This window comes from Crocodylus porosus, unplaced genomic scaffold (assembly GCF_001723895.1).
Source record: "Crocodylus porosus isolate Cpor-Errol unplaced genomic scaffold, CroPor_comp1, whole genome shotgun sequence".
In the NCBI taxonomy this organism is placed as follows: Eukaryota; Metazoa; Chordata; order Crocodylia; family Crocodylidae; genus Crocodylus; species Crocodylus porosus.
Genome location: NW_017728931.1, coordinates 98,328,243 through 98,338,322, shown reverse-complemented (window position 1 = coordinate 98,338,322; position 10,080 = coordinate 98,328,243).

Below are 10,080 nucleotides of genomic sequence, written 5' to 3'. Positions count from 1 at the left end.
CTTTTTGACCGAAACTATTAATTGAATTAGACCCAAATTCACAAATATTTTCAGCCACTTTGAAACTGCATTTTCCAATAAATTACTAATTTGTTAAAAAAAAAAAAAAAAGACGCAAGTCTAATCACAAATGAAAATATGAGGTCCCAGTGCACTGGTGGATACAGAACTCTCTCAGTTCTCTCCAGAATGCAGGTCTAGTATTGATAGCATTAGTATGCGTGTCTTTTTTTTCCTTCACTGTTGTGGTATTGTCATATTTACCCTTTTTTAGAGTGTGTATCAGGAGTTGCCTCCAGATCATTCTAAATGAAGCAAACACAAGTTATGAAACTAAAATAATACTAATCTTTGCCTAAGAGTAAATAAGGTATAGAAATAAAAGGGAAAGGTACACTTCTAATCACAAAGTGTGTGAAGAGAACACATAGCATGAACCACATATTGCACCCAGATATACTCATTGAGGAAAAAATATAGATCCAAATCTTACAACTTGCTACCTATACCATAATTTCTCAGCTGAACCAAGATTGTTCTAACCACTATATATCTATATCTATATCTATCTATGCACATATATATAGATATATATGGCCTAAGTAAAAAGCCAATGACCTGGTTTTCCAGAGGATGAAACACCAGACCAGAGCCATCGGTTAATGTACAGTTTGGTATATGAGTCTAGTTGACATTAATCTTGGTGATTTAACATGAATCTGATGTTACCTATGTGCAATGGTTAGCAAGCCCAAGAAGCACTTATTGGAAAGTCATCTTGTGATCATGACCAAATAGTCCACATAATTAGAAGAGTTAGTAAGTGAAAATATAGCATAGTCCAAAGACACTTAGGAAAAACTAATGACCTGCTTATCTTGGAGAAGATTTAGTGACATGACAATCACATTATTGTTAACAGGACAAAAAGCTCCAGTGATGTGTGTTTTCTGAGGAATGCAACTGGCCATATTATAAGAATAAAACAGATTTACTAATTATTTAATTTTCTTTTCCTACTTGTTTGGGTAAGTATATACATAATGCAACAGTTAAAAGAGTTTGCCTAAAACATGTTTGACGTTTACAAGATCAGTTTAATGGGAGAAAACGATGAGACAATAAAAAATCTATAAAAGTCTGCATATAGGTCATACAGACATAGGCACTGGCATGCACATTTCCTAGCACAAGGAAAGGTTCTTATCTTAAAAAAAAAATCTTTGGAATTTATTCTTTTCATGATGCATATGAATGGGAGTTGCTTGTCTACCCTGAGAAATAGAGGATATACCCCTAACAGCAAGACGGTTTATATTTAACCCAGTTTTCAAGTTCCCTAATATTTTGTCAATCATTTTATAGGTTTTAGCTTAGGGATAAATTTGAAGCTGGTATTTCCCTCATGAAACCTACAACAATAGAGAAATATATACCAAGGGAAAGAGAAACTGGGATATTCAGCAAACCTAATAGAGATCTAACATTTCATGTTGCACTTAATAATTACTTTTTACAGATCCCTTTGCCTGGGTAAGCTTTTGTATCTCAAATTTTTATTGCTCTGATATAATGTTGAAAATCTCTAGATTTTTTTTCTTGTTTCATATTTTAAAGTATGCATGTGGGTCTACTGTCTATCTTAAAACAGTAGTTTCAATCCAAATAGCACTAGCTTATCTGTCAATGCTCTATTCAACGGCTGGAAATTATTTTAAGGGCAACCTGTAAAAATGTCTATTGTTACAGTTAACAGGAAATGGCTAATTTGTCCTGGTATAAACAGAAACCTCATGTTTTGTTGAATAGCTATGGCAACTTCTATAGATGACTCATCCAGTGCTTTTGTTATGTTATTGTATGACTCAGACTTACTAATGCTCACTCTCTTGCCTCTCACAGCACACAGGACAGTATCTAAATTGCTAAAACTATTTCATAACTGTTTTCTTGGGTCTTAATGTATCTATAAGGCAGCTTGTTAATTTTTTTTAAAGCAGTATGTTTCTTGATAAGTGTGAGTGCTTCCTATAAACTTAGAAATTTATTATGGTGCACCAGCAGTGCTAGGTTCTGGTCTATTACATCATGACAAGACCTATTTTATATTCAAAGTAGTAAAATGACTACAGTATGTGACAAGGAGATAAGTACACCCACATAGTTTGTTTCCAAGTGGATCAGTTCTTCAGTATATATTAAGTCCTTCCAGATTTATCCCCAGTGGTTGGCTCTTTGCCAAGGTTTGGATTCTGTTCTGTTGTGCAGTTTGCTGAGTATTCCCAGATGCAGGTATATTTTTATGCCTACTCCTTATTTACAGCTTTTCTTAGGGTTGCTTTGAAGTATGAACAATTAAGTTGCAGCATGCTGCAAAGCTCTTTCCACATAAGGCATTTTTTACTGCCTTGAGTTAAGCCATCTTAAATGAGAAAAAAATTACTAGGGTGAGTTCTAATAAACGTGATGAAGAAATAGTCAATTTCTGAGATAAAAATAATATTTAACTGCATCAGAAACTATATGGACAACAATAGTGCAGTATTAAGTATTCATCTTTTCTAACAAATGGATACTAACACACTATTGCTTTCAACACTGTATTCCTCTTTATAAACAACCTTGATTCCTATAACACTTGACATGCTTGGCTGTCATAAGCTTATGAAGAGGGAGTGATGGAGACATAATTGCAAGGCATAAAATGGGGCATTAAAAGTCCCCAGTGCAAATCCTCTTCTGCAATATAAGTGGACAATGCAGGGCCCAATATTACGAGGTTATAACTAATACAGAAGTACATGAACTCTGCTCTTGAACTTGTAGTGGATTTTCAAAAAGCCAAAGAAACAACACAAAAAATGCAGCACATATTTCAGTTCCTTTTGGAGCAAAGGCATCTGGGGGGACTTGTGAGGAGATAAAGGGGGAAGCAGTTGCATTACACTGTTGGTTTTGCCAGCATCATTCATATGTGACTCTCAGGAGCTGTCTGATGCAAGTAACTGTTCAGCACCTGGTAAAATGCCACATGGTACACTAGGAGAGGCTGAGCACTGAGTGAAGCAGGCAGAACACTTCAGAACAACAAAAAGGCAGCTGAAGCTCTCTAGAAAACTGTTGAAATAGTCATGTCTTTAGAAACATTGCTTTTTCTTTCATTAAAAAGTAAGCTCTTGCAGACATGTTTTCCTTCTCTAAAAAGAAACATTTATCATTAAAAATTGTGTCTTTTCCTTCAAACTTGTCTCCCTTCTTTTTTTAAAGGGCTTACATGAGATTTTAAATCAGTCTGGTTACTTTACTTACTAAATACTATCTATTAACTGGTTTCATAATCATATCATTGTATATTTTTGTATATTTAATGTAATACTGTATATTATTGTATATTTTACTGTATTTTACTGTTAAACATTCCTAGGCAAAGAGGAGTATTCAAGTGATGTGGGTAAAGGACAGCCAGCCAAAAATGCTTGCATTATCTGCCACTGGAAGCATCTACACATTCATTAATGCACCATAATATGGAGCATTAAGTTTAGTACCTGTAATTACAGGCACTAATTTAATGCGCTGTAACCAGTGCTACTGCGCATTAGCACCAGCACACACTTTTTCATGTGAAGTAGACTATTTCTAATGTGCATTAGCATAGTTTTTTGTGCCACATTAGTGCACAGTAGAATTAGTCTACTGTGCCATTAGCATCTCCTGTAGACATGCTCACTGACTATCTCTGTGGCTTAAAGTAAGTGTAACAGGGAGCCAGGGACTCCTGTTACTTTAAGAGGGAAACTAGCAGGTATGTCCCCAGGCAGATGAAGACAGCTGATTCTAAGTTGGCTGCAGGGGAGTAGGCAGCCAAGGATCCAGAGGTTGCAAGTGCATAGGTCATGATTAAGAGCCCTAAGGCTTAATTAGGAACAATAGGAAGACAGGTAGTGACAGCTGGGTAGTGTCAGCTGGGTACCAGTAGATCTACTGGGGCATAAGAGACACCTGCAGAGACCCATGACATTTTCAGTTAGTGGGCAGAGGGCTCAGCGATCCCCCAGAGGTCAGTTAGGTTGGTTAGATGCTGGTGAAAGCAGTCCAGGACTCAATCAATATCAGAAGAACACCAAACCATGGCAGGGGAGGGTACACAGAGGACCGGCAGTGCAGGCAGGATTAGGGTGGCCTCTATTGAGCACCGTGGCTGCTCCAGGGCCTGTCTTGCTACAGCAAAACAGTTTGTATTTCTACCCCAGAGTTGTCTTCTATAATGCAAAGATAGTCCTGGCAGGGCCATTGTAAGACTTAACAGTTATATATGTTTCTTTTTAGTTATGTTTCTTTTTAGAAATGTAAAAATTATAAATGTTTCTTTTTAGAGAAGGAAAATTGTCTGCAAGAGCTTTGTTTTTTCTTTCATTAAAAAGTATGCTTCTAAAGACATGACTATTTCAATAGTTTTGCATGTGTCTTCACATGCAAAGCTTAAATATGCAAAAAAGACATTAATACGAAAACATATATATTGCTGTGATGGACTATGAATGTCTGTTCAAGTTATAATATTGTGTAACTCAGTTTACTTCATTAGCAGAGAGAATGAAGGATTAAGTGCCCAGGCTGGCTACATGCAAGACAAGACCAGATAGACATCAACAGTCTTGAATGGCTTTGTTGAAATAAATGAGATTCCCAATAGGACAATAGGAGAGCAAGTTTAAAAACAAGCAACCCGGCAGCTCCTGGGGACCAATGTAAGTGGAGGATCTCTGGCTCATTGGCCTTTTTTTCAAATAAATGCCTTTACAGAAAAAACTGCCTACTGTGCTGCTTGAAACTATGGGTTGCCCTGAGTTGTCCCAAGAGGAAGTGAAGTCCTTCTCTCAAGAGTACAACTGGATAATCACTTCTAGAGTGAGGGCCATGAGGAAAAAGCTGGGGTCTCAAGTGGGAAGGAGCCCAAGTCCCCACCTCCCTCCCTTGCTCTAAACAACAAGCCTGGGCTGGCTGGCTTCAAGGAGTACTCTCAGAGACCAAACAAGTCCACAGTGGTCCCTTGGAAGGCACTCTCTGACAACTGTATCTTAGGGTGTTAGTACAGTATTTATAAAATGTGTTTAAAATATCAGAAGGAGACAGAGCAATCCCACTGTGTTACAGGCTCATATTTTCTGGGATCAGTGTAGTGGTGGTTATACCTAAAAACTAGGTTATGGAAAGATGACAATATTTCCATTAACTTGAATGGGCTTTGGGTCAGATGCTATTTGTGGGTATTTAAACTTCTAGCTGATGGCCCAGGAAACAGGGACAGTGTTAATTTTTAACCCAAACAATACCTACATCTTATTCAACATGTCCCTGATAGTGGGGTTAATGCAAAGGACAAATGGCAGAGAAGAATATATTCCATTTTACTCTATCTGTAAAACAGATAAGCATTCTCTTCTTTACACTGGATCAAGAGTCAAGGGAGATACTGTGTACTTGAAGCCATCAACCACTTAAAACTCCTATTGTCAAATCAATTTTTTTACAGCAGGCTGATTTGTATGCAGACCATTTTTAATAGCATGGGAAGAGTTTGGGACTGTGTGTTAGAGTACACAAGTGATTTCCAAAAGACATTTGAAATGTAAAAATTCTAGATTCTGCCCATTTCCTTTCTCCCCCCTCCCCACAACATGCATACACATATACACATGCACCATCAACTTCCACTGACATTTCTTCATTACTAAGAAAAAGCTTTGCCTCTCTGGAGGGATTTTGAAAAGCATCATTCTTCTTTTTAAGTGAGGCTACTCACTTATACCTATACAAATGATTTGAAGAACTGTATATTCCATCAGAATGTATGATTTCAGATCTTAAACTGTAGGAGCAATGTTAACAGAGTCTTCCTATGAAGTTTTAAAGATCCTTAGAACACTACCCCATTCTTTCTGGTGGCTTCTGCATGTCAGGATTTCACAGGACAAGAATAGGACATACACTTAGCATTGGAGTCTGGTAGCGGGGGAATAAATTCTGTCTAGTCTTCCATACTACTATCTAGGTGTCTTGGTTGCTTGATGAGGGGACATGCCTGTTCTGTGACCTGATGCATTTTTATCAAAACAAAAAATATCGGTAAGATAGACTAATATTTTATAAACGGGAAAAGATTCAAATAAAATACTGGAACACATCACTATGACATCAGAACATGACTGGAAAGGGCCTTTCAGGCCATCACATTCAATCCCTGCAGCGTTCACAAGATACCATTTATCCAAAAAAGCCTAATAATCATCTACTGCAACTGCTCTCACACACCATAGCCATGCATCAACCTACAAAACAAAATTTAAAAATATTACGATGTGACACAGGGAAGAAGCACAAGAGACAAGGGCACTGTCAGTGATTTGTTACTGGCAGTCATCACAGCCAGCCTTAGAGAAAATGGTGGCTTGGGATTACTTGTATTTTGGTGCCTCCTCCCCTCAAGACAGTGGCACTGCTGCAGAGAGGCAGGGCGCAGTCAACCGGGGACATGTAGCGGCATGGTGCGCCAGGCAGGTGGGTGGGCAGGCACCACTGCTGCTGTGCAGGACCAAGGCAGGCAGACTGGAGCAGGCACCACTCTGCCCGCATATGCCCAGACATAGCGCCTGAGCAGTGCCTGGAGGCAGAAAGCAGGCTGAGCTGGGCACTGCTCCTCCTGCCTGAGGTGGGGTTTGGGAAGTGTGGGTGGGAGATTGCTGCTGTAAGCATGTGGTGCTTATATGTGTGCATGTGCATGTATGTTTGATGCCTCCCCTGACCGCAGTCCCTGAGCAGTCACCAATGATGCCGAGCCCTAAGGCCACCTCAGACACTCATGATTAGGGACCTACTGAAATCGCAGTTTTCCAGATTTCATGGATTTTGCCCACAAAATCCACAAAGTCTGAAGGAAAAAGAAAACTGAAAATAAAATGCTGGCTCCCCAGGGGGAGCCAACAGTTATCAGGGTGCTGCAGCAGCCCGCCGGGGCAGGGAAGCGGGAGGAGAGGCTGCCCACTCAAAGAGCTGGCCTGGTGGAGAAATCCCTTTTTGGACCCAGAGCTGGAAGAGGTTTGGCCCTCATCAGAACAGCAAGACCCTTCTGCCAGGTACTGAGAATGTTTTAAGTACCAGCAGGATGACCAGAGCAGAAACTCAGATGACTTGCTCATATGGGTTCCCCAGGGCCAATAAAATATTTTAGTGTAGATGTATTCAGTTGGATACCCTTGAAACTGTGATGCTTTCATACTCTTCCTGGGTGAATTCTATCTAGTACAGGGGGCAATTATTTTGGGTGGAGGGCCACTTACTAAATTTTGGCAAGCCATTGAGGGCCACATGACAGGCAGCCTAAGGCAGATTAATAGTATTTTTTTTTAAATTTTAGCAGCCCCACGAGCCGGATGGAATGGGCTGGTGGGCCGCATCTGGCCTGCAGGCTGCATTTTGCCCACCCCTGATCTAGTATACCTTCCAAACATGCATAATATAATACCTGACCTTTTAGTGAAAATAATGGTTTGTTTTCATTGTAAGCTTAGTGACACCATACACTAATACACATACACCTAAGCAGGAACCCAAAAATCAGATTTGGAAATTCATTTCATTGTAGTTTCAAGCTAAAAAGGTAATATAATCTATTCCCTCTGCACAATGCTGAAGGAAGCTACAATAAAAGTTACTGTTTAGGCTTCAAGGCAAACACATAAATAAGTTTCAACGCAGCATTAAAAGGAGATCTGACTTAAATTATAGGACAGCAACACCATTACAAAGTAAACAGCACCTCCTCCCCACAGCCAATACAGGGCAAATATGAATTCTTCTGAAAGTTGCATTTGGTCAGAGTCTGCGTCACATTTTTACATGATTTAAGTGATAGCATTGCAAGGAAGAAGACATTCATAGAAAACAGGTGTTTACTAACTTTGCAATAATTTATAGTTGATGGTATGAATGGGAGCCAGGAATTCATGAGTTTTAATCCTGGCTCTTAGACTCATTCACATTGTTAAGTCACTAGTCTATCTTGCTCAGTTTTTCTATCTGTACTGGCATAAGAATAATTTCTGCTAGTGTTGCGTAGGTATCAGAGACATTATACCTTGGTACAGGAACATATCATTGTTTGCTACTGGCCTTGCTGCACTGTGACTCTGCAAAGTGTACAATGTGAATTAATCCTGCCTCCAGACACTTTAATTCTCCATAAACTTCCTGCATGGTGCAGCTCTGTGAGCTAGGCAGAGCATCTACTTAGTGAGATTCCCGCACCTACCTTGAGGTCTGCCTATGTATTTTCCAGAAATGGAAGGTGACTGGACAAGAAATAAGAAAAGAAACCATTTAGCTGACATTTCCCTCCAGACAGACCCATCTTGCCTTTTTTTTTTAATTGTATACCCTGCCCATATAAGGGCCATTGTTTTTATAAAAGGCAAAATGGAAAAAACAAACACCCTTTTACATGAAAGTCTTAAGCATGCCCCAAATGTTCTACTTCAGAGTAATGCAGAACCCAAGCAAGCACACACCATAGCAATGGGCGCACTATTATTACCAAAATGTCTCTGTAAATTACCTCCTCAAATTTACACAAAGATCTTGCTGTAGAGTAAGCCACAAGGATATTTTCCAGCATTTGCCATGAGAAATCCACATTTAAAAAAGTAAACATCCATTTTCGAAAGCTTTTAATGTGGTGCATGACTCAGAAAGAGCTATTTACTGGGAGTGGCTTAGATGTCAAAAATAGGTTTTATCTGTGTGTAATTTCCACAGAAAAACAGAAACTGGTTGTGTCATGCTAAGCCCTGAAAGGTCAGTGTCCCAGGCTAATCATTGAACTTTCCTGTACTTGCCTTTTTGGTCAGTTCCTGAAGGTTATTTTAACATACTTCCAACTAAGTACGTACCATTCTGTGAGAGGTAGTAAAACCTACAGTGGTAACTTTCCAAGATCCACATCTTGCAAACTGCATGAGACCATAGAGCTCTTTCCATTAAAGATGCCACACAAATGACATGTTCTTCCTTAGCAAGTTGAGGCTCTAAGTGTCCTCCAGCCAACATTCAAATTTGGGGTTTTTTTTGTTTTGTTTGTAATTATTAGATTTCAGTTTCCTCTCAATATTTCTAGCTTATCTGCCCTCCAAATAATGTGCCACTCTTGGTGGGGAAGCCTACTCCAATGCAATTACTATCATGTGGAATACCATTTTGTATAAAGCTCTCTTTCATCTCATTTTTACATAAAAACAAACTTTTGTTTTGTCCTCTTAATATTTTTCTCCCTGTACTTGTCTTTATTAAAATTAACTCTCAATTATAACTGAATGATTTGTTCTAGAAAACTTTAGGGATTTATACTCAACTAAAGGAAAATGGTTTAAAAAAAATCTAACAAACATGGAAATGAAGAAAATAAAAAACCCTTGTCCAATGAGGTGATAAATGAAGGTCTACTACAAAAGTAAAGGCCTGACATTCTACAGCACTTGCCCAACAAGGTCTCCATCGTTTGTGTGCTTCAAAAATGGTCACTACTCCATTGGAGCTGAGAAGAACATATGGCTCTATAAAACTGCAAGGATTAAGTTTAACTGTGTACACAAATAAATGTATTTTATTTTTTAAATGCACTGCATGTAAGTCCAGTTTTACCCAAAGAGCCGGCAGCCACAACCATACTTTGCTGTTTGTAACACTTTGTATTAGCATCTATGTTCCATCATTTCAGATAGGCCTAGCATATAATATCAAGTGTAATTATGAATTTCAGGATATATTCAACTTCATGGAAAGGTTTGCCCATAATCTTTGTCACTACACTGCATAAGATTGGATATATTTGAGGTGTTCATAGATTCATAGATGTTAGGGTTGGAAGGGACCTCAATAGATCATTGAGTCTGACCCCCTGCACAGACAGGAATGAGTACTGGGTTCAGATGACCCCAGCCAGATGCCCATCCAACCTCCTCTTGAAGACCCCCAGGGTAAGGGAGAGCACCATCTCCCTTGGGAGCCCATTCCAGACCTTGGCCA